The 27,370-nt window shown below is 31.8% G+C and overlaps 1 protein-coding gene across 3 annotated transcripts in view; it reads left to right on the top strand.

The window, feature by feature from the left end:
- Positions 1 to 27,370, top strand: part of LOC124543181 (serum response factor homolog) — a 247,192-nt gene that overhangs the window by 31,187 nt on the left and 188,635 nt on the right. The window lies entirely within an intron of this gene.

Here is a 27,370-nt window from a genome sequence, read left to right as displayed (position 1 = left end):
AACAGTGTTTGTGATCCATCCAACGTAACGTATGTTAGTGTTAAGGCATGATGTGTGTTTTTTGAACGAATGACTCTTTAAAACTGTGAAAGTATCGGTTGAAGCTTCATTAGTTTAACTGTTTATAAATATATTGGTGCTATATATCGTGTTGTTACTGAAGTTATTGAACTAATTTAAAAGATTAATGAAGAGTCAATCGGTTCTAGCTGTCGTGTCTAGTATTTTAAGGATATTTTTCATAAAAAAATCCTCAAAATACCTGTGCGAATGTGACAAGAGTTTTTGCGTTAAAACATAATAATAAATTAATATTCTAGTTGTTAAGTAATTAATGTATCCTAACATTGCGGCGAAAATTTAAAGACTGGACCAGTGTCTTCTAAGTGTGAGGGAAATAGTGAAGTTTGTACTTAAAAGTTGTTTTAGAACCAGTATTATTGTGCAGTCTAAATTGTATATTGAATGATTGATCAAAAGGGAAGAATCTCAGATTATTCGTTCGACATCGGGTTCTTAATCTGTACTTAAGTTAACCAATCACTAGTCCGAACGGTCAAATAAAATACTCAAGATAACATTCAACATATTTTTATAAACCAAAATTTTATATTGAATGATCTTCTATAGATTTTTGTTTTATAATAAGAGTTGTCCATGCTGGTTCATTTATTGTGAAATATTAAATTATGTGTTAAACGAAATCTGTTTTAGCATCAGAAGGACAATCTTTAAAAGGAGTTTTAAAACTAGTACTTATAAATTACGTTACAAGAATTGATAATGCACTTGAAAATTTTGTTTCTTTAGCAGAATCGTTGGCGATTTTTATTATAAAAGTAATAACTGTGATCGCATCAGCGTTGTAAAAGTCCGGTCATGGAGTAAAAAATCAAAAACGCATGTTTAAATATGAAATTAAGTTTTCAACGGACTCATTGCATTTCAAGTCGATTATTCACCGGCCGTTGATAAATGTGCGTCGTGCAATAATTCAATTCTCGTTTAAAAGGTTGTCCGATGTTTCAAGTCTACATGCGAGTATCCTGATCAAGTCCGGATGTTGCATGCAAAGATTGTAGTACATTAAGCTAGTTTAGTATCGACTTGATTTGGCTATTTGGTCATGTGCACCTGGGCGATTACATGATTGTATTTGTAATTGATCGTTTTAAATCAATGATGATACAGTTATGTACGCTAATTCTATTTTAATAAGAACATATCCGATCATGTTTCTTTTTGGAATCATTGGTAATGTAAAAGTATAAGGTGAAAAGTTTAAGATTTGCAAAGCATAATATTTTTGAGAATTTTTTAGAAACTTAAGTGGTTGTGAGGACCAATATGTAATATTAGCGTTATCTTCGTCCACGACTTATACAATAACGATAACTTATACGATAAGTCGCTATTTGAGGATCAGTTGTTGAATTTATATACCCCAGAAGTGACTTTTAAAGGCAATGTGATAGAAATAATACCTAAAGACGCTAGATCATTGTTACTGTAAAATACATTTTATGTAAATATGTACAATAAAGTAACAGAGTAAGCAAGAGTAATTTTAATACTAGATGCAATGTTGTACAATTTTTTTCTATTTAAATATTTTTTGAAAGATTTAATCTACTCTATTTTTAATAATGACCTATTTTATCGTTTCGAATAATTTATATAATGCGTTTGTACAATGTCGTAGACAAAATGAGGGAGACATTAAAGAAATTATAAAAAATAATAAAATGTTAAAAAATTTGATCAGATTTTATATTGAGATTAGTTTTAAGATACCTAACCTTTACACAATCCACCAACTACCATCGGACCCTCGGGAAAATGATTCCTGTTTGACGTCACGTGCCTATAATTAAAGTTTCATAATGTATTTGCGTTGATTTTTTTCTTAGTCGAATTTTGTTTAAAAGAACGTAATTTCGACGTTCCTGAAACTTAAGTTGAGGCACAGAGAGATATACATGTGAATAGGGGTGGCGTCCGAGGGGCCCCAGTTGAAATACCCCATTATTTTATCGATATACGTCACATGGCTTAAAGGCCTAAAGTCATGTGATCGCATTCGATGGAATTTTGGTGTATTTTAATTTCGGACGCCACAAAATGACCTTACAGGAAAGGCATCTTCCTTATAAAAATATTTTATTAAAAAATTCGAAACCTATCTCGAGTCTCAAGTTTTACAATCATAATTTCACGATTTAAAAGGGTGTGTCCGATAGTGTTTGGTTTTATCGACGGTATAAATCGAATGTTTCGACATACATCGATTCCGCTGGGACGTCCCTCGGAGGTGTATACTCGAAGCGGTCGTTTAATAGTTTTTTAAGTACATCGATGCCAAAAGTTTTGATGACCGCCCCTATAATTACTTTCGCTCAGTTCGAGTCGAATAACGTAATCGTAACCCAGTAATTGCTCAATAATCTTCATGTTTTCTTGCGCGTGGAAAGGCGTCCGTAACAACTTTCTTTTGGCACCGACATTACACATAGCGTAAGATTGGCCAATCTGAAAACAAAATGTGAATAGAAAAAGGAAAAGATAGAAAACCGAAAGGTAAGTGTTGTTTTTTTTTATTACCTTGGATTTTTTTAACGACTAACAACGTTAAACTTGTTTTTGCAATGTGTGTTTTCGATGTGCTTTTTCAGATTTACTTCGTACAGGTATCAATTTATATAAACTCCCGTCGAGGAAGATATAAAGTTAAATATTTAATGTTTTAGCAATTCGACAATGAAAATATTTCGCGAAAGAAAAGATTGTGAACTTTTTTATTGGATATTAAATTGAGTAGGGCTTTACAATGCAGAGTTTATTCGTATTAAATTTCGACTGTTATTTAAAACAAATAGGTGCTTAAACATAAATAATGTCCGTATGATTTTACCGAAACATCTCTTTAACAATAAAACACTTTATATTATTTGCTAATTGACGATTACTATATTTTGTTGATTTTATGATTTAAAAACCTTTAGTTTTATTTTTATTTTGTTACGTAAGTTAAAAATTCTCATCGACAGTTTATTTAGTGTTAATAGGCGATAAATTCCTACCATACTATTAACCCATAATTCCCATTCAAAACGTGATAGTACTTTATTTTTGAAGCGGAGAACACGAACTTATTTTTCCACATTCGTTTAACAGTATATTAAAGCCGACACCAATATTATCAGCGGAGGGTCAGGGCTTAAAGTATCCATTTAAAATATTGTGACGGTTCGTGAATAATCACAACTACGTGCGCCTACTATATTATGCGCACCAGAATCATCGGATCTCTCCTCGTCCTCGAGGTGTTCTATATCTGTGAAAGTTTCGAGGGGGTGGGCGGTTCTCGTGTAACTGGTCCAGTAATTTCTCTCGATGATAGTCGTTTCAATGGAGCAGATTTACGGCGGAACGTGGCGCAGTAGTTCATCTGTTTACAGTCTTTATTTGACCGACCGTTGGGTTTGTTCAAACGCTTAATATGCAGATTTCTAGAATAATTCACAATGGTATTAAAGGCTTGTGAGAATTAATTCTATCATCGAGACAGCTTGTCGTCCGTTCGGGTCAATATGATTAATAATAGAAAATATGTCACATGTGCTATAAACGTTGAATTGTCTATTTAATACGTTTGTTCAATAAAGTCTTGTTTGTCAGCTCGCTTAATCAATTTATCTTCCATATTTATAATATCTCAGGTTCATTGACGGACACAATGATGCAGAAAGCTTGAAAGGTAGTATTTTAGAATCAATTAACCTTTTATTTCTACACTATTACACTTTCGAAGAAATTCTTTTACAAAGTTTATTTTTATGTTTCTGTCATTTATGAGGATGTATCAATTTATGTTGTCATTTAAATGTTAATATGATAACTACGATGCAATGTTACAATATTAATATAATAAATAAGATAGGAAATGTATTTAAACGTTTAATTTATATTTAGGAAATCTCAAAAAAAAAAACATTAAAATTGAAATATACACATTGCTCTCGTACAACAAAGTGTATATATAGTATGTATATCTAATTTCGAAAATCATTATTCTTGAAACAAAAAGACGACAGGTGTTGCTTAGGAATTTCCTCGCTCGATAAAACTTCACGATATATGATCGAACGGTATTGTAATCATTATATTGATAGATGTATTTACCGTGACGCATTTATTAGTCAGTAAATGGTATTATACGAACAAAGCTTTATTTTATTCGTGAATATTTTGTTTTAATACCACAATACTTGATAATATATGCACTCGTGTCTTACTTTTATTTCTTATGATTTTTATTCAACACTAGCTACACGCCCCGTCTCTACACGAGCAATACTGATAGTAAATATAATACAGGATTTTTTTTATTTACGACATCACATTAGAAATTTCTAAAATGATCAGTGTTTCTTTACTATATTGTCCACGTATTATATACAAAAACCTTCCTTTTGAGTCACTCTATATAAAAAGAACCTCATCAAATTCGGATGCGTATAAAATATACAACTAAGCATACACAGAGACAGAGAGCGATAAAGAACTTTGTTTTATACTACATATGTAATGATATTTAAAGCACCAAAAAGTGTTTGATAAAAATGTATAAGGCTATTTGGTTTTAATTTACGTATATTGTGATTTGTAAGTAGTCAAAGAGCAAGCCGCGCTGTATTATCATTATGTTCATTACCTTGTTATCTCAGTACCCCGGACAAAAGGCCGCGCGTGGATGCGGTCATTCTACCGGAGCTTTGCTTTCACTGCACAAACTGCGACATTTAATTAGATGATCGACCCGTACGTTTAATGTACGTCACACATTTTCCCAATTTATAATATAACGGCGATGTTTTAACGTATTACAATTATTTAATGTCTATGCTAATAATTATTAAAAAATATATTTCTATATCTTATATCAGTACAGATAAAAATATACTTTATTCAAGTAGGCTTTCATTGTCATTTAACTACTACATATATTAGACTACATAGAACCGGCAAGAAACTCAGTAGTTACTCTTTTTCAACATTAAAAAAAAAAACAAAGTAATGTTAGTTAAATACAATGATATATGTATGTAATATATGAATATCCTGCCTGGAAGTCAGAAAGTATTAACTCCATGCTTTTTTACAGTCTGTTTAATTTTGTATCGAATAATATGCCTTCTTTATCAATGTAATGTTTACAAATTATTCGAATTTATCAAACGGCAAAGTTAAAAATTTCCGCGGAGAGCTGTTTATCAAATGTTTTAATTTACGTTTCGGATCTGACTGGGCTAATTAACAAATCTCGCATGTCATGTGACGTTTGCGGCTTAAAAGAAAAGTGGAATACTTTGCGTAACCATTTCGATATGTTATACGTATATTTCTAATCGCTCGAAATGCATTAACTCATTCAATCACGCGTCTACATAATCTGTCATTTGCTAATATAGTAACTCGTTCTTAAGCTAAAATAAATATCCAGTTAAATTGCACCGTCTTTCTAAATGTTTTTTATTTCTTAAATTATAGTTAAACTTCATTTAAATCTATCGTGCGTTGAGCTGTTCGTGATATGTTTATCTTTCCGGTTTATTAAAAAAAATACCTTAATAATGAACTGTTTACGCTTGACTGGACTTTTTGCAGTTCCACATTTACTGAATAATGTTCAATAGAAACTAGAAGTGTAAAATACATCACGGAAAATCTTTAATGTTTTCCCGGTACTGTTCGAGTCGTTTGATCGCGTAATTAAGAATAATGATCACTTTTTGTAACTCTTGCTAACGTCAAACTGACTTAATGAGTGCGATTGTAAGGATTTATTTTTTTAACACAAGCTACTAACGATTTGAACGATTCCAACAATATTTAATTTGGTTACAGATTTTAGAAGTATGATAAAATCAATACCAAAATATACTTTACTGCCAATCAATTAGTTACATTGCATACTTTAAAGTAAATCTGAAACTAATAAATTAATGAAATGACTATTTCTGAAGAGCTTCAAATCAAGCAGAAGTGGCACAGGGTGTAATTTCACGCGGTGGTCGCGCTGCGGAGTGCAGAGTAGTGTCGCGCAATCGCGCGCTTTTTCGAGCGTTTGCGCGAGCATACATGCGCCTTGTGTTCGCGCGTGATACCTATCCGAGCATGCTGTGCGCTGCGCTTGGCCAGATGTGCCCGATATTACGACTAAATATTGTATTTATAAATTAATGTTATATAAGAAACGATGTTAAAGTAATGACTGTAAACTCTTTGCTGTTTATTTGTCTCCGTCATTGTAATTGAACAAAACAAAAGTAAAATTCTATTCTATCAGTTCATCGACTCAAGGCATAGAGACCTGTTTTATTTAAACGTTAAAATTTATACGTTTAATGATCTCTAGCTTTTTCGTATCAAAACAATATAAAAATACTAAATTCAAAAACGTGTATTTTCTTCACACAGTGTGAAGTTTTATACGTTGACCTATATCCGTCGTTTTATTATAAGTTTACTTCCAGCGCCGAGTTTTCTAAGAAAACATTAGATCGTACGTTTTTCTTGACACTTAACTTGTCCCAGAAATATCTTTGGTATTCTGAAGTCGTTGTTGCAATTTGTTGAAAGTGTGATTATGAACATTCTGAATTACAAAGTGTTTCTTTGGATAGTTTCCATGAATTAAAAGCATCAATTAGTCGTTATAAACTGATAACAAAAACTTGCGCTGTTTCTTAGTTGATGTGATACAGGATTGTAGTTTTTATTGTCATTAATAAGGAAGTTTGAAACTTTAATTGAAAGAAAAACCTCTACATAGTATTCGAGTTAATGAAAAAAAAGCAACCTATATATATTAGGTGTTTATTTCTACCATATAGGTTCCAAAATACAGAATGTCTCCTGATGGTTCCACCTGATGGTCACCACTGTCCATAGACCTTGTCAGTGTTAGGAACACTGACTCACTTACATCGACAATGAGCCACTAAGGTTTTATATCCCTGCTGCCTGTACCACTCGTTGATTCAGTTATCCAACCGAACACAGCAATACCAAGTACATATGAGTGCTTAGCGATACTATAAGTGTTGGTAGCTACCAAGCATAGCTACTAAGATTTCTTTCTTAACTTCTTTATAAAAACCAAAAATGCAACAATTATAAGAATATTGTTTATTATTCTTATCATCATTCCATTTACCATAAACATTAAAAGTAAATCGATTTTACAACGACCTAAAAACAACCGATTACAGTTTTTATTCAATTATTTTATCGAATTATGGTAATTGTAAAAACCGCTGAAAATATTGTTTGTTCATCAGAGAGGCGCGAAATTGCTTAAAATTATTATCTTCAACGATACGCGGAATAAAAACTTGATTCCAATACACGCCTCATTTGTGTTTCGATGGAAATAAAAATAAAGCAACAAATTGATTTGTATGAGTTTGAAACATGTACCTCCATACACAATGCGATGTTGACTTTGTATGGTTACGCGTGGAATAATACTTTAACTAATATTCAGTATTTCTTCGCTCTCTCCGTTTGAGAGTAATTCTAAACTTTAAAAATATGCTGTGATATAAATAAATAAAGAACAAAATAATACTGTATCTTGCGAGGTCATTTAAACTGTTTTTTTAAATCGTATGTATATGTAGAAAAAATTCTCTCATTATAATTTTTAAAAATTATGTTTTTGTCTTTTCTTAAATATACGCACTTATCTAACCGTATATACTAAAATAAAATACCTATATTAATTTATTTGTTGAAAATATAGCGAAAAGAATTGATCGTTCTTTTTTGCAGTTTTTAGTTTTACCTACAAAAGGTAAAAGTAAGTAGCATTAGTCAACAAAAAGTAGATTAACATTAAATTAAAAATTGCAGTTATCTTAAAATAATATTGTGCACTCGTGTTACATTTCGTAGACAATTTTCTATGATCACAAGGGTAACGATAATTTCCCAGATTGTTCTTGAAACTTGAAACTCAAACAAATGAAAAAAGGATCTGTACGTTAAATTTAAACATTGTATCGCCATCCAAGTGAATTAATATTGAATTAAATGTATGTGACGTATGTTAGCGTTCATGAGTGCTTGTAGAGTGTAAAATGTCGCGCGCTAAGCTTCGTAACATGTTACATAATAAAACATTTTTCATACACTTTTATTGACGAACCAATGGATTAAGATTGTTTTATTGGTTTACTAGTTGTCAAGGAGAATAGTTCTCACTTCTTAGGCAAAAAAGGTAGCCTATGTTCTTCCTTAAACCAGACCATTTGCATCAAACCAGATTTTATCAAATTCGGTGCATTGGTTTGGTCGTGAAAGCGCGACAGACAGCCAGACAGTTAGAGTTAGTTTTTCATTTATAATAATAGGCTATTTGACTGGTATTTAAAATCCATTTTATATTATTAAGTAGAAGTTAAGGAACTCAGTAAAAGTTGTGTTTTTTATTTCTAGTACATGTTTGCCGAAAAATATCATATTAAAAATTCTATATTTAAATAGCGCGCAAAAACGCTACTTGAACAATATGGCGCCGCAATGGGATCTGTGACGTCACTTTCCTGTATTTTAATCTGTGGTACATATAGTAGAAAAGCAAAGTTTACAAGAAAGTGACGTCATCATAAGCCCGGCCAGTCAAGAGTGTTTTGTGTCACGTGACAAACGTTTAAAAAAATTGCATTTTTATTTATGGATTTTTGAGTAAATTAAGTATTATTTTCAACTTTCGTTAGTAAATAACCATTTTTAAACTTTTAATATAAACTGATTACAATAATTCACAATTTTTTTTTCGCATTGTCAAATAGCCAATTATATACATTTATTCTTCTATATATGAATACAGTGAACTTATTATTGATATCACACCTTCAGAATCAAACAATCGCCGGCTAATTCTATTCATATGCAATATATATGTATGTACACAATAAATTTCACAAAAAAAACGGCTGGGTTTCTTCGCCGGTTCTTCTCAGGTATATTCTTTTCCGAACCGATGGTAGGGTTCTATGTATGCTCATCTAGTACCTACGGTTTGATACTCGACAGTCATCAAATATTCCGCCATCAAATTTCAATACTCTATGATGGTGTACTCCAATGAAGGGTAAGCAAGGAAAATTACAGGCGTAAGGAATATCATGACTAGAATACCAAGGATGGTGGCCTATGTAGCTTTTAAATGTTGTATCGCCAGTGTCATAGACAACATCCATAGGGATGGAGATGAAAAATATAGTAACCCTGTGATGTTCCATCATTGAGTAAAAGTAAATTTTGCATCAGAATTTAATTTACTGCTCGGCGTATATGAAGGTATTTATCTCACAAATTTACTTTGCAAATTCTGTTCTATGCGATGTTTTTATTCATCGCTATGAAAGATTTTTATTAAAAACACAAATTCATAACTTCGTAAAGTTAGTCTACTTACTAGGTCATCCCACTTCATACGCTACGTATACCCATATCAGACTACTGGAACCACAGCTAATTAGATGCGGGCAGGTCAAGTAGCCAGAAGCAATTAAACTGACTTAAAATATTAATTCATTACCGATTGATAAATATTGATAAATCCTCTCTATATTTTGAGTATATTTCCATAACTTTAAATATATTTCAAATAAATCCTAGGGCGTGCTCAAAGAAAGTACTACTAGAAAAAACACATGTAGAAATATTTCTACATACTCTGTTTTCATCAATTAATTTAATTTAATTTATTTAAGTTGGCTTCTATAATTTTCCTTCCTTCTCTTACCGTATTTTCACTTTCAGCTTGAATAAATAAAATTCAGGAGTATTAGCACATGCTGTAATTATTTGAAATTATTACATTGAAATGAACAAGGATGAGGTGTCTCGGAACGCCCCTTTCGAACGCAATTGATTTCGTTGTTGATAATTTTAAATTTAATAACCGATTAATAAAATTATATTTTTATTAAAAGTGAACATCTATGTAAGATTTCTGCCAGTTTACTCTACTGTAAAATTTCATTCCAATATTATAATGAATATTATCAGTACTTTAGTGATACTACATGTATATAATACTAATTTTAATCGACGTGTCCTATTCAATACAAATTAATGTTACACTAGCTTATTCAGTTGATAGGGACACAGGAATATGAAATATTTAATAAATGAGTTGATACAACTGATGTATATATATGTATATACTTCAGAATTTTGTATGAAATATAAATATTCGGATATAGGTTACCTAACTCGATCATTGTTTCCAATATGTAACTGTCAATTATTATAAAATATATATTTTTATTTTCCTAAAAGTATTCTAAATAAAAGCATATATTATGAAACTAAGCATATTTATACATTATTTCGCGCGAAATTTACAACGAAGTTTATCTTGTAGAATAAATATAAATTGCGAGTATTTTCAAACAAGCGCCGTGTTGATCCCTTGATCAAAGCTTTTGACCCCGCTAATCGCGGGATAGCGGACCTTAGACAATTATTTTGATCTCGAACTAACGGAGACTCATAGTAATAGAAGATTTAAAATTACTTCAGAGTTTAGGACATAAAATATATACTAATAACATTACCTTTTAGTGGTATTATGAAATCGAAATGTATTTGTTTGTCGCACTTTAGGATCGAAATTGAAAAACCGATTAATTACGTATATATTTAAAATTTCGGGGGCAGAGAGAAATTTATTTATTATCTATCATGTAAAAAGTAATGCTATTCTTATTTATAATTATATTTAACATAATATCCAAGTTGGTGTGCCATATTTTTTGTTCATCTTTTTGTGATTAAAAAGGTTACTATGAGGATATTATAATGAATACAATTAGTACAAATTGATCGCTCTGGTTGCACTTTTCTGCACAGTTCTAATTAAGATAATTTCAAATGTGACACAAATTCGTAACCTTTATCCTTAATCAGATCAAATTTTATTTTTTTATAAAATATAAGGTCAATTTCTTCAAAAGTCTTAAAAGCATTATTTTAACTAAAATTAGGAACGGCTAGCAGTGTCTTTCTGAATACTATAATCATTTGACTGCAACTTCTCTGCCAAGCTTGACAAATGACGAATAATAACTCTACAATTCTCGCGATGAGATGCCTAGAACCCGAAGGATCTTATCTTGGGCCATATCCACCTGCAGACGCAGTTCGGCTGAGCTGATGATGGCGATGACGATTGTATGACATGAAGTATATGACATGACAAAATTTGTACAAAAAAACTAAAATACAATAAATAAGAATTAGTAGAGATTTCCATTGGGACCAAGATCCAAGCATATTTTTTCATAATTTAGTAGCTTAAAATAGAATTATTATATTTTGTGACAAGTCAGTAGAATTAAAATTTTATTTATGAAATAATATGTAGTTATATCGTTTTCTGTTAACATATTGGAGGTCTACAATATTTGGCTGTTATAAATATGTTTTCGTTTATTTGTTATAGCCGTATTGACCTTTGTTTCGGACTATATTGACAAAATATGTTTTGTATACTATATTACACATGTCAGTTATCAAGCTACAGCAAAATGTCAATAAGATTAGGGTTTTTAACTTTTGATATTTAATGTGTTTATTCGATTATTTAATTTATTAGCATCATAGCTTGAAGCATTTCAATTAATAGTATTCAATAAATACAAATATCTTATCGATATGTCTTTATTAATCTAATTAGTTATAATATATAACTTATTATAATGTATAAAGATATATCGGGTATGATTGAAGTACATACAATAAATATATTTTTTTATCGCTTCTAAATCAGTAATATTTATTGATTAAGATTTTATTAAATCTTTCATTTGATTTTTTTTTGTCTTAATATAAAGTATGAATGGACAAAAGAATCCATTGGCGCTGCAAGAAATACTACCCATTCCTTACATCACGACTACAACACCTTCCATGAACACTGAGATGTAATGTCTCTTTTATCAGCAGTTATATTGGACACTTAACCCTTCAAACCAAAGCAGCACAATAATAATACTAAGAATTGCCGCTTTGTGTTAGGATATCAGGTGTGTGGTAGTACTGACTCAGACGAGCGGAATCTATCACCAAGAAAAGCTCTGTTTTAAACATAAGAACAATAGTTCATACTCTATATCAGTATTATTTTATCCAAGAGTATATTTAAGCATTTGAAGAAACGACCTTAATATGAATTTCAAAATTATATCAAAAGAATTTTAATGTTTCTTGTGTTCACGTTATTTAGTTTGATGTTTTGTAAAAAGCACAGCCACAGCGGGCATCAATAATTAACATTCCAAGAATTTAACTGAAACAATTGTTAAACAAAAAGAATGATTTATTATTACATTTCACATGTGATATTTGTTAAATATACAAATGTAATTCGTGAAAAACTTGTACCCGTGCGGTAAACGTGCGTGAGTTAGCACGATAGACCACGTCACCTGTGGTTACTCAACTTTATTTTTCTTTCTACTCCCACACCACCTGCCCATACTTTACGTCTAGCGACGTGCAGTTTGCTGACCCTTTTATATTATAATATATAAATTAATCGTGTTTTTAATTACACGTAATATTGTATTAATGTACTGGCAGTTAAATTATGTTTCTCAGCGTCGAGATCGTTAAGGTGTTATGAAAAACATATTAAAATGTTGGCTACATTCAGGCAATGCCCTCGCGTATTCCAATATAATTGTTTTAAAAATTTTGAGGATTACTTGTAATAGTAATTTATAAATGATAATAAGGTCCTTAGAATGTTACAAAGAACATACATCATCGAAATAAAAAAATGTAACATTATATAGAGATTATATTATATTAGAACACAAACATTTCTTTCCAAATATTATCAAGTATGTAATATCAATAATTGACTCAAATTGAAATAGCTGTGATATAAAGAAGGGATGGACAGGACGAAATTCTATTTTTTGTCACTTGCTGGACTAATACGTCCTCACCCCTTTGAGGAAAAGGTTTGGAGCTTATTCCACCACGCCGCTCCAAAGAATACTTATGTGGTAGATTTTAAAAAAAATTAGACACATGCATGCATAAACAAAAACACGAAATGAACTAAAAACACAAATTAAGCACATGAAAAATTAGTGGTTCCTGTCTGTGATCTGGGCCATCTTGGCATCTGAAACTTAACTGATGTTAAATAAAATCAATTTAGGGTGAATTAATGGCATTTTATAATGTCAATAAAATGTTTATAATGCAGACAAATCCGCAGGCAGTTGTTGCTTTAATAAAAATGAAAATATTTCATTTTAATCATCAAATTACATTAAATAACTCAATATGCAGCTCAGTAGAAATTAACAATTAAATTTATTTGCACAATATTTTTTCATTTGGTCATGAATTATGTTCATCCGTTCAACCTTTAACATTGTTTTGACATTTTATCACAAATATAGTTTATGAAGAGGCGTTAAGCAATTATATTAAAATTACGCTTGACAGAATGTACTGCGAACTAACTATCAAGACTGATTATAAAAGTATAATTCATGCACGTATAATATAAGCAGGTAGTTTTTACAGTCAAACTGTATAAATACTATTATTAAGGTTAAGTCATTCATTGTTTTAGTTCAATTAGGTATCACACGAAAAATTAAATTATTATAAATTCTGAAAATATCCAAGTATTTCAAAGTATCAAAAGTCTTCAATCGCCCTATAGGGCTAAGGACAAGTTGACACATGACACGAGGAATTATGGGTGATGGTTAAAAGTGAATCAATCCTGTAATTGCACGCGTTCAAAACAATTTCCATCCCCGTGTAATTCTCTTAGGGCAATCATCTTGTCATCTATGATAGAGGGCCAGGTGCGGTGTCGATGCGATATTTTGTTATCGATATATAACGAGACAGCTATCTTAATCGATGTTCTTATTGAATTTTTCTAAAGCTAGGTTTTTTATTAGGTCGCGATCGTGTCTTCTGTAATGTATTAAATTGTTATTTACGTTTTTGCACTTCGTATTATAGTGATTTAATTTTCAAGTGTTGGGTTATTGTTGAATAAGAGCGTGTGTAGTTTTTTTGCAAATCGTATTCGAATTAAAATCAATAAATAAATGTTTTCTATTTATATGAAATATAATAAATTACAAATATATATTACGAGTCGAGATGGCCCAGTGGTTAGAACGCGTGCATCATAACCGATGATTGCGGGTTCAAACCCAGGCAAGCACCACTATATATATGAGCTTAATTTGTGTTTATAATTCATCTCGCGCTTGGCGGTGAAGGAAATCGTGAGGAAACCTGCATGTGTCTAATTTCGTCGAAATTCTGCCACATGTGCATTCCACCAACCCGCATTGGAACAGCCTGGTGGAATATGTTCCAAATACTCTCCTTAAAGGAAGAGGAGGCCTTATCTCAGCAGTGGGAAATGTACAGGCTGTTACTTTTCTTTTTACTTTTTATATGGAATATATTAAATGACAAATATATATATTACGATGGGACAGAAAGCTTATGAATGATTCGTTGTCGTCCGCGGCTTCGCTCCCTTTTAGGTTTCTTTCATAGCAAATTTCATTAATTTCGGTTCATTAGTTTGGTAGTAAAAGAGCGACAGACAAACAGAGTTAGTTCCTCATTACAATATTAATATAGAATAACACAATACGCCTTGTATAGCACTTATATCTTAGTGATGTCAATGATGTCGTAAATTTCGTAATTAAATACTCAAGATATACGAAAATTCGCCTATTACAAGGACCAGTATAATGATGATTTGTAATCGCATAAATTATGTTGTAAACATAGAGAAAATGGCGAAATTTTATAATTCGGTTCTGGTTTTTTTTGTCCGCCCACACAGATCATTAAATTACATTTAAATCAATTCGCACGTCTTCAAGGCATAAGAATAAAGCGTGTATTTCTAGTCTAATATATATTTTTTTGTATTTGTTTCATTTTAATTAATTTAATTTGTATATTTTCTGTGCGAAGTTTAAAATAACTTTCATATTTTTTAATTCTCAACGGCAAAGGTTTTATTGCACATTAACTAATTTATGAAATTGTATGTATAGATCTATTGTATAACGAAGACGCGCCCCTTCGCGTTAAATTATTATCGTGCATTAGTATTTGTGATGTTCTTACTAATAAGATGTCTAAGTGTGCGTGAACTTACTAATGTAAGTATTATCTTAGCAAAAAATACGTATAAATAGTATATTTGTTATTGTCGAAAATGTAACGAAGAATTAGAAGATCTAACTTACTTTTCAATATTGTCGTATGTTTTCTCTTATAAAAATCACAGATATATCTTGAAAGAATAACATGATGATGTATACGAATCCGTTAACTTTATAATAAAAGTTGGAAGGACTTCGTACTCTGTACCCTCATAAATATGTACATACAAATATTATCTAAACGGAAATACTTGATATTGCTGTAAACGGCGAAGAGAACCAGTATAGGCACATTTTAGATCTAGAGATTTGCAGCGTTTTGACAATTCAAGGAATCGTTTACACAATTCATTAATAAAAAATTTAACAAAAAAAAAACCGACTTCCTACAGAAAACTATTTCAAAACAAATTAAAATGCACTAAAAAAATAATAATAATTACGTTATCAAAATATTTCTTAGAGTTAGTAAGTAAGTAAAATGAAATGAAAAATATTAGACTATTTAAAAGTCGATTTACGATCATATAACGTAGTTACAATTGATATATTTGGAGCCGGTGTCAGCCATGAGCGTCTCACCAATCAAAAGACACATTGTCGTATAAAAGGTAATTTTTAAAAAACATACTTCTTAAAGTATTCATGTATTATTTTTTGCTAGAATATATTGTAGGGTTTTCTTGACTGACACCGACTCCAAATATAACAATAATTGTAACTAAAAGAACTATCATTGCTTGTGTTGTTTCGTTAATTGATTATTACTAGTGAATGAAACGAATGAAAGTGCGAAACTTACATTCGCTTCTCGGAAAAGCATTTAAGTTTTCTAGTAATTGTGACAGGTTACTAGTAATACAAGCAACGGAAATAATATTGATACTTCTGTTACTAAATAGAGTTAGCGAGTTTTTTATAGAACTCTGTGTACTTAAAACGAGATACTAAGAAACGTTTAAAATTGTAAAAGTTTAATAAAGTGATTCAGATACTTTTTGTTTTACAAGTTATGAAATATGGCGATATATTGGTGAAATCATACCTGGAAAGCTATGTATTATATTATAAATCTATTTGTTTTTATATAAAAGTGCAACAGTCATACCTATAGTTCTTCACATTCTTAGGATATATCCAAAACGTTGATTATAATATACCGATCTCTTTCAGTTATAGGCACACATATCATCAAGTCATGCACACACGCACACACACTTAAAGACACACACACACACAGTTGAGTAAATGGTGACCAATATTAATTGATACATTTGCATATATAAGACATGGAAACCAGAGAAGTAGTTTATTATAGTAGCTTATAAACCCGCTCAAATTATAATTTAAAAATGGCATGTCAAGGCATTTCATTTTTAAAAAGATATATATAATTCAACTCTTTTTATAAATGATAATTCTTTCAAATCAGAGACGTCTACGTCTAAATAGTACGTTTTTCGGTACATTTATGTGTTTTCCTAAAATCAAAGTACACTTATCGTTATTAAATTATCTGTGACGATTGATGCAAACATGATATATTCATTACCGGAAGGGTCAATAATCCCTACCTGGATTAAACTCCTAATATTCGACGTCCTGACAGGTCTCGATTATGGGGGCCATTCTCAACAGAGACTAGAATAATTGAGCACAAGTAGGTGTTGTAATACATAGGAGCATTCTTTATCCTTCACTCTCATGATACGATGGGATGAATATAAACGACCATAAAGATTCCAGCCTTGGATCCACGTCTTTACGTGCTTCTTGAGAGATGATTTTTTTTTATTGGTATAGGTTGGCGGTCGAGCATATGGGCCAGCTGACAGTAAGTGGTCACCATCACCCATCGACGATGAAGCTGAAAGAAATATTAACTACTCCTTACATCGTCAATTTGCCACCAACCGTGGGAACTAAGATGTTATGTCCCTTGTGCCTGTAATTACACGGGCTCACTCACCCTTCAAACCGGAACACAACAATACTGCGTACTGTTATTTGGTGGTAGAATAACTGATGAGTGGGTGGTACCTACCCAGACGGGCTTGCACAAAGCCCAACCACCAAGTAAAAAAATAATAACAAAAATCTCTTCAAGAAGAATCTGACAACTTTATAATGGTCCGATATATTAACAAATTATGTTGAAACTACTGGTATTCAGAAGGTCACTTGAATTATTACAATATGAGGCTATTTATGCTAGACATTAATCTATTTTCTAAATGTTATTCCATAGTAATATAAACATTTTTCGCAACAATGTGTATTACTTACCAATTTCGGCGGAAACAGGAAATTTCTACTAAAACAAAACGAATATTTCTGTTCGTATTAAGTGACGACTTTATAATAATACATTTTACAATTTAGAACTGTACGAGTATGTATTAAATACATAATTTCATTCTAATTATGAAAATTGATTTCTGTGTTTTTTCCTTTTTATATAATATCTAAATGGAAAAATAATTTAACCGATTGACATCGTGTAGTAATCAAAATACAGATTATGAATTTTCAGAAATACACCTTCCTGTTTTAGCTTTAAAAACTAGTTTCCTCCACACAAGAACTAGGTTGCATGAACTGTCATTTAACTTTGTATGTTATCCATTTTCTGACGTCATTATGACTGCGCATTTCTGTAACCTTTCGAGTATAAGTCCTGTACAAAATATTTCATGTCAACTAATGTTACAATATAATCAGTATACATCCATGTCTGTTCAATTTCAATAGTATCTCACTTCACAACCCACATCACTTTTTTAAAATATTTCTAAAATATATTGTCCAATTTGCAATGGCATCGAATGTTGTTATGATATGTTTTAAATTAATTCGATTATTGTTGTGTATGTTTATTTTAGACGTCAAGCTATTGATGCAGTTTGTAGGCGGTTATGATATTATGCAATTTTATACGGATATCGACGAATCGATTAAAAGTAACCATTCTCTTTTTATACAGTACTAGCTACTACACCCGGGTTTCATACGGGTATAAGGTCTGTATAAAACTTTAAGATTGAAGAACAAACAAAAAACTCGATATTTTTATCTGGCTAGGAACATTTAAAAAAAATATTGGCTTATATTTTCTACAATAATATTATGGAGCAACAGTACGATACATTTTTTTTTTGCTATTGGTTGACGTACGAGCATATGGGCCACCTGATGGTAAGTGGTGACCATCGCCCATAGACAATGGCGCTGTAAGAAACATTAACCATTTATCGCCAATGCGCCACCAACCTTGGGAACTAATATGTTGTGTCCCTCGTTTTTGTGGCTTACAGTACAGTTGCTCACTCATCTTTCAAACCGGAACACAACAATACCAAGTACTGTTGTTTGGCGGTAAACCAATGAGTGGGTGGTATCTACCCAGACGAGGTTGTACAAAGCCCTATTACCAAGTAAACATATAAAATTTCATTTCAAATCACTGTGTTTATCGATGAAAACCGTAGCGTCATTGCTTTATGTTATATATATACATACAACAACAACAACAACAGCAGCCTGTAAATTCCGACTGCTGGGCTAAAGGCCTCCTCTCCCTTTGAGGAGAAGGTTTGGAACATATTCCACCACGCTGTTCCAATGCGGGTTAGTGGAATGCAGATGTGGCAGAATTTCTATGAAATTTGTCACATGTAATTATAAATAAAAATACCTACTTTCTTTTGTCTAATTTCACCGTTTTTTTGCTTAAAACCTGCAAACAGTTGATAGTTATTTTTTTAAATATGGAATTTCAGGGATTCACTTTAAAACGATTTGGAGCTACTAACTTTATGCAGTACAGTAAAAAAGATATCAAAATGGGTCAAACTTTAAGGGTGGTCTGATGGAAGCACCCACTTACTGATCGTAAAACAAAACGGCAAACTTTAGCAGAGTTGTGTTCCGATTTGAGGGTTAAAGGTGTGCCACAAAGATGACATCTTTGTTTCCATCCAAGGTTGACAACGAATTGGTCATATACGACCTCCGTAGTCGAGTCGTGGGTACACCGGTTTTCATGGGTGCGCCACTCCGAGGTTTATTCGTTTTCTACATTTTCTTGGGTTCCGGTGTGTCTGGTACCCTTGTAACTTTTGATTTTCTATAACACAAGTGCTTTGGCTACTTACAATGGGATCAGAGTAATGTATATGATGTTGTCCAATATTTCTTATTTAAATTGGTTAGAGATGGTTAATACATCTTGTAATATAATATTCTGCCCGATTATTTAGAAAACAAAGTCAAATTATTGGTAACTTCAGATATGACGCAAGATTTTATGCACGAGAAAAGTTTTCCTATTATATGTATTGTAATATGAAAACTTGCCTCCTGTGACCTTATTATCCGTTCACCTATGGGTGAAAAGTGATAAGAGATTTATGTCAGTTCAGATATTATATTTGAAACTTTTCGTTTTGAATGATTAATCAATTCAATTGTTGGACGGGAATATCGGAAAATAATCATAATAGTAGGTATACAATTAAATGTTTTTTTTGACACAGTTTTATATAGATTTTTAATATTTACAGTAATTGTATATAAACTATAGGAATGATACAAAGCTGATATTTATGAACTTTCGTAGCAAATTGATAGGAGTCAAGATGGCCCAGTGGTTAGAACGCGTGCATCTTAACCGATGATTGCGGGTTCAAACCCAGGCAAGTACCGCTGATTCATGTGCTTAATTTGTCTTTATAATTCATCTCGTGCTCAGCGGTGAAGGAAAACATCGTGAGGAAACCTTCATGTGACAAATTTCATAGAAATTCTGCCACATGAGTATTCCACCAACTCGCATTGGAACAGAGTGGTGGAATATGTTCCAAACCTCCTCCTCAAAGGGAAAGGAAGCCTTTAGCCCAGCAGTGGGAATTTATAGGCTGTTGTTGTTGTTGTTGAAGCAAATCAATGACAAGTACGGCTTTAATGACTCGTTCCTCATCAGTCACCTTTCAACTAGTCCACAAGAGATCCATAAGTTTAAATAGAAATCGTGATCGTGAGCTAAAGCTAAAGCCATATGATAAAATCAAAATATATACTTCGTATAGCTCTAATACTTAAAGTTTAATTTAAAACTACCTTCGTTTTGATATATTATAGACTATTGTGAAAATTTTGCAAGAAAGTCAGTAGTTCACTTTGTGGTAGGGCTTTGTGCAAGCCCGTTTGGGTAGGTACCACCCACTCATCAGTTATTCTACCGCCAAATAACAGTACTCAGTATTGTTGTGTTCCGGTTTGATGGGTGAGTGAGCCAGTGTAACTACAGGCACAAGGGACATGACATCTTAGTTCCCAAGTTTGGTGGCACATTGACGATGTAAGGAATTGTAATATCTCTTACAGCGTCATTGTCTATGGGTGATGGTGACCACTTGCCATCAGGTGGCCCATATGCTCGTCCGCTAAACTATATCATAAAAAAGTTACTCTTTTCAACCAATTGCCTGTTCTACTTACGTAGAACAGGCATGTTCTATTAAACAAAACGTTTGTGGTTCATCCTGCTTGATGAAAAAACTCGTGCGTTGCACGTTGGCAAGTCGAAAGCGCAGTAGGTACATACACATTCGTTCACAGACGAACATTGATCGTCGATTGCATTAATGTAATTACAGTAGGGATAAATGATTGAGGTCATTCGGGTCAAACCTTTCACAACACATTTCTTTACGCATCGATGTATTTATAAATACATAGCAAACACAACGCAGTTACTGCTTAACATATGTGTTATCCATTGTTGCAAACTGGAATTATTGAATTCATGGTCGTTTGTAGTCGGAAGTATTTTAAAATATTCGTCAAGTAGTGAGGTTGTCAGCGCAGACAATACGATATAATTTAGTAATAGGTATGTTTCACATAAAAAGACTCATGTCGAATGTATTATGCGCAACTCTTAAACATGTTTTTCAATAAAAAAAAGTTAAATTGTTTTAATAAGTACCCTGAAAGCTGAGATTATTTCGATCCCTTATTTATCTAATACAAATTGGTTTCAAATGGTCCATAGTTAATCCATCAAAGCCATTCCACCCACTTGTCTTGGTACATCGATACAGTGAGTTATTTACGAGCGAGTTTGTAATTGCAATCAATAAAAATGCCAAACACATCGCCCCACGTACATCTAATGTGTGCACACATACATAATTTATGTGTGATTTAAATGAGACGAGTGACATGAATATTTGAGAGCAAATGTTTCATCTTATTCACTGTATGTAGATTTGCTGCTTTGTCACCCATTCAAGATTTTTCAAGATCAGTTGGGAACGATCGATCTACGATGTGTGCTATCGGAAGAAAATCTCGTGAAAGAATTTTAACACATCCTGTGTAACTGAAACGCTATTTGTCTTAAAAGCATATAAAACCAAAAATAGATAATCTATATTTCTTTGTATGTGTGTAGACGATTCTTTATATTATACAATTCTTGCAACCACTACTTACACTCATGATTATTAGAACAGTTGCTCTTCCCCAATAATAATATATAAATAAGTTGAAGTACTATGTGAGGTCTTTGTAAGAAAAGAAAATTGATTTTATTCATTATTTCATTAATCACCATCTATACGCGGAAGAGTCAATAGTTAAGTCAGTAATTAATACTGCTCCAAAAAATCTTCCTAACATTGACAAAACTGGGTACTGTGTCTGAAATAACTTTAGGTCATGCAAACCGTAATACATAAATAGAAAGTATAGCTGTTACGTTATCTAACTAATGAGAGATTGGTACACTCCCAGGCCGACCTGCTCAAAGCCCTCCCAAGAAATAGAAGCAAAATCGGTAGATTTATTACAACAACAACAGCCTGTAAATTTCCTACTGCTGGGCTAAGGCCTTCTCTACCCTTTGAGAAGGTTTAATAATAAAAGTAACTAACAGTTTTGCAACAGTCAATTAAACAATAATTTTATTTGTTTTAGTTAATGACATAATTTCTTGTAGCACGTGAGCAATGCATTGCCGAATTGTAACATCTACAAATCAACTAATAATTATACTGAGTATCTAGAATATATAAAACAATAAAATTAAATATTGTGAATTAAAAACTTTAAAAGTAAACAATTTAACAAAAAAACAAATGATAATGTATCCTATTGATAAGACTCCATCACGGAAGTTCTAAGACGTACCTATATATCTGCCTCACCTTTTTCCTTCAAAGACTCTTTCAAAGAACCTTAAATTACAAAGAAGCCTTTATTTAGCAGTATGTCAGTTGTATTTAACCGACTTCTAGAAAGCAGGAAATTCTTAAATCGGTTGAAGTATTATTATCTATCAGGTTATTTTAATATAATGTCTTTGTGACATCACACAATCATCTCCATATCTGAAGTTTATTTCTGGAGGTTAGTTAAAACCACGATATAATGTTCAAACTCGTGACTAGAAAAATATACAGCAATGTAATGTTGATAGTAAACTTTAAGTTGCAGAGAAAATAATTTAAAATTTGATGTTATCGTAAAATGAATATCACATGAGGCTTAAACGAATCTTATCACTTGAAAAAAATGAGATCTTATCAGTATCAATTGATTTAATGAGCCCGTCAGTGGCCTCAATAAATATGTCACGAGCCTGACGAACCAGGACCAAATGACCAGGAAACAATGGCCCTAAATGTCATATAGTGGTACAATCCGGTTCGCTGAATTTTTAAAACGCATGTAATAAAGATCTAAGAGCCATCCTACGGGTTGATCGTGCGATAACAGATTTCAGATCATCACTATAGATAAGGCACCGCGTATTTGAAAGTATAAAATGTTTGGACAGCTCTCGTATGGAATCTTTCACGTCTACGACGCATTTATGATGCGTGTTCTGCAGTCGTTCGGAAATAGAATCTGTTGTTATTGAGTTATAGTCTAAAATATGTTGGTAGTTATTGTCGTACACTCTGTAGAGAGGTTCGATTTAAAGATATGTTAGAAAATGTACTTTATTTCTATAAATGTAGAGTATAAATGAGGTTGTGTATTCAGTATCGTTTCCCATCGCTTGACTTTCGCACGATTGATCGATAGTATTTTTTGCGGGGGTTTTATTTATAAAACAATTGAACGTTGTCGATGCGATAAATGCGAGCGCCCCTACCATTGGTCGCAGTTTTCTCAGTAAAAACCGTTGGTAAGGAAAAAGAATGCAAAGAGCGAACGCATTACTAGTCAATCGTAATTAATTTTAATTCTAGAAACTGTTATTTTTTTTTTCTATTTTTATTACTGTGTAACGTTATTGCGATCGATTGGACGTAATTGCATTGAAAATCAATTAAATATAGTTTAGTACAGATATCAAGAGAACTTATCTTGTAACTGGTATTGTATTTGTTTATTTCTATTTGTGAATGCTAATGAATATAAACCCATTCCGATTAAATGCTCTTGTTCAATCATTAAAAAAATATTATGTATTTTTATTTTAATATCAAGTGATCCAATTATTGCAAAATATATACATATATACTTCAATAATAATAACTTTATAAAAATCTTATTCATAAGTATCAAAATAATACTAAAAATTACGAAAATGTTACACATCAGAAAACATGAGTTGATGTCATTTTAATACCAATTAAAAGTTTTTAATTAACTTACGCTCTGAGTTTATTGCACATAACCCCGTGTCACTTTTATATAATATAATAGAAAATACATATATTTATAGGCGATTTAAAAAACCAAAACAATCTTAAAGATATTCGGTAAGGTAAATATTATGATCAGATTTCTTGGTTTGCGTAAATCGATAATCGAACGTTTTGTTCTCAAGATTTTTTCTTAAAAGAGGACAAATTTTAATACAATTAAAATGTTTAATGAGCGTTATTCTAATCAATGAATCAACAGGATGCCTTTTATCAGATTCTAAACTAATTAAAGACTTGCAATGTATATATTTACATTCCAATTTCTTTGTTAAGAAGCAAACCAGTGTTTGATTTGAGTGAGTATTTTCTAATTTATGCACTGGTGTAATATGATTATCCATGCAGTTGTCACAAAATAAATAAAAAAAGATTTATGTAATGTGTTTTACGACATTTGTATAATTATTATTCTTTTGGTAAAGTTGACAGGGCAACATTTGAATATATTATTTTTATTAAAAAAAATATATATAAGTTTTCATAGTAGTGGTTCGATTCGATTCCCGATTGCGTAATGTCCACCGGAATCCAAAGGGCCCGTAGGTAATTGTCATTTCATTATAGAAGTATTCGCGGGGACCCCGACAGGTATTCGGCTGCTTTTTAACCACAACCAAATTATCGATAATCGAACCAGTCGATACTTGACCTGACTGTTGGAATATATTTACAAACTAACAGGAAAATTTATACACATTTCGATATGTTGGTTTATGTTATAAAGATAATTATGGACTTATTTGTAATATTTTTTTGTAAAAGGCTTAATCGAAGACTAGTTAATAACTGTAAATAATTTGCCTGTTTTTTTGTTTAGTACTATGTTCCCCTATTTAAACCAGTTGGTGTCGTAAAAGCCGAGCATAGGAACTATTTGTGTTAAGTGCACTAATATCAGGTTTCAGCTTTCATTAGGACATCAACCGACTTGTATAACTCTCTTAATAGGTATTTATCTCTCAGGTCGTCAAAGACAGCCAAATATGTTTTATTCCAGAATATACCCCAACAAAAACCAAACTGTAAATCGGCAAGTGATTTATAATGAAAATTTATAATATATTTAACACTTACTTTAACAGGCGCTTGATTTTATCCAGTTCACTTTGGAGTTTGGGCTCAAGACCAAGTAATCACGATTGAGTTTTCATTTGCTTTATGATGAAGGCAAATATCGTGAGGAAACCTGCCTCAAATACAATTCGTGGATGAATTAAGTCCACGTCTTCTCCTCAAAGAGGAAAGACTCGATGCCTGGTCATTCACTGGTTGTAACTGAACGCTCGTTAACTAGAGCTCTTGATAATATTTTTGCTGTGTCATCAGTACTCAATGTAAGATCACTTAACATTTATACAGCCGTTGCAATGATAAAGTTACGGCTGAAACGGCTTATGAAACATGAGGGTTAATATTTATTGGGTGAATGATTTACTGACGTCCAGTGGAGTATGACGTATTCGTTTGACAATTATATGGGACGAGTTTTTTTACAATCTTAGTGGATCGAGTTGGATTTTTTTATTATTATTACTAGTTCACTTGGTGGTAGGGCTTTGTGCAAGCCCGTCTGGGTAGGTACCACCCACTCATCAGTTATTCTATCGCCAAATAACAATTTGGTTCATTGGTTTGGTCGTGAAAGAGCGATGGACAGATAAACAGACAGTTATCTTAAAAAATAAATTAGTATAGATAATATAGATAAAACTCATTTTATTTAAATTTATAATCAGTGCAACAAGTATCTACTCAGTTATGTATTCAGCTCTTGCGTATAATATTAAAAATACAGACGAATTGATAACCTCCTCCTTTTGGAAGTCGGTTGAAAAGGCACACACACTGCAATAAGGTTTTAAGGTATAAATTATATATCTTTTCCTCTGTTATCGAATATATTTTTTTCGGAATATTTAATATAATTAGTTTATCAATATGGTGATAATATAATTAAAAAATGGAATTTTGTTCAAAATTTACATAAACTATATTAAGAAATAAAATAAGAATAAATACTAAAAAGTATTTATATATATAGAGCTATGAGAGAATGTGATGAAAAATACGAATAACAATACAACGAAAAAAAATACGAATGGTAATAATAACTTATCATAAGGAAGATTTTACAATTAGATAAACATTATAGGTATATCATTTACATATTACAGAATGCACACGGCTCATAAATTAGCAGGATCGGTGTTAAAATGGAAATAAACTAAATCGATGTACGTAATATATAGATCTATATAATTGTGTACATAGAAGTCTGGGGGCGGTCTGACGGAATTGAATCATGAAATACCGATGTTAGGAACAATGAACTATGCAGATGGTAGCCATCGTAGTCATTTTATAGGGTTGGCAAATAACACATTTAATTAATTAATCTGTCGAATAAACAATTTTATACTTAGGTTTTTAATTAGCTTTAGGCAATTTATAAGGTTTGATTTTCTTTTCTTTTAATTTTCTCAGTTGGTTATTTGTAAAATATATGATTTAAATCTGTTAATTTTTGTAACATCACTGCGTAGTAAATCAAAGTACCCCTATGTATGCTTAAATCTTTAAAACAATGCAATGGATATTGAGGTGTTTTTTTCAATAGATAGAGTGATTTGATTTGAGAGGTTTTTGTATAATACATGGACAATGTAGTAAAGAAACCCGTGCGAAGCCGGGTTGGGCCGCTAATACATAATAAGATGGTATCTATGTCCAGGGTAACAAAAATAATTTTGTAGCTTAAACCATAGTCATTAGTATATAGACCATTCGATAACCAGTTACCAGGATCTAGACAAACATATATATAGATGACTCCGTTAAAAAAAATCAAAACGTGATAAAATTAGCAGTATTAAAATTCCATGCTTATCTGCACTTTACTCGATCTGCCTGTTGGTTGCTCTTTCACGGTCAAATCACAACCGAAATTGATGAAATTGGTTATAAAGCAAGCTTGAACTCTAAGGGAGGAAGACTAATGAGATAATTCGACAAATTGATTGCGGAAATTTAGAATGCACCTACGTTTGCAAACTTAATCATACATTTTGACTTAGCCCAACATTCTCTAGCACGGCTAAAACTTGATTTAGGTGCACTTGTACAGTTATACATATAACAATCAAATCAAAATTACAGGTATAAATCTATTTTAGTAATTGTCATGTGAAGCAATTTATTTCATTTTCCAAGAGTTTTTTTTGGTCCCTTATCTTCTTTTCCTTGCCTCTGAAAGACGATTGACAATATGTATTAATTATACGGAACCAACTTTATTGCTATAATTTCGTTGTAAGTCGAAAGACAGTTTTTTAAATTAAATACTAGTTAATTAATTTAAAATTAGAAGTAAAAAAGGAAAACACAAGACGAATG

The sequence above is a fragment of the Vanessa cardui genome, chromosome 3 (assembly GCF_905220365.1).
Source record: "Vanessa cardui chromosome 3, ilVanCard2.1, whole genome shotgun sequence".
Classification (NCBI taxonomy): Eukaryota; Metazoa; Arthropoda; class Insecta; order Lepidoptera; family Nymphalidae; genus Vanessa; species Vanessa cardui.
The sequence above is the reverse complement of the archived record's forward strand: the minus strand, read 5'-3'. Positions and strand labels throughout refer to the sequence as shown.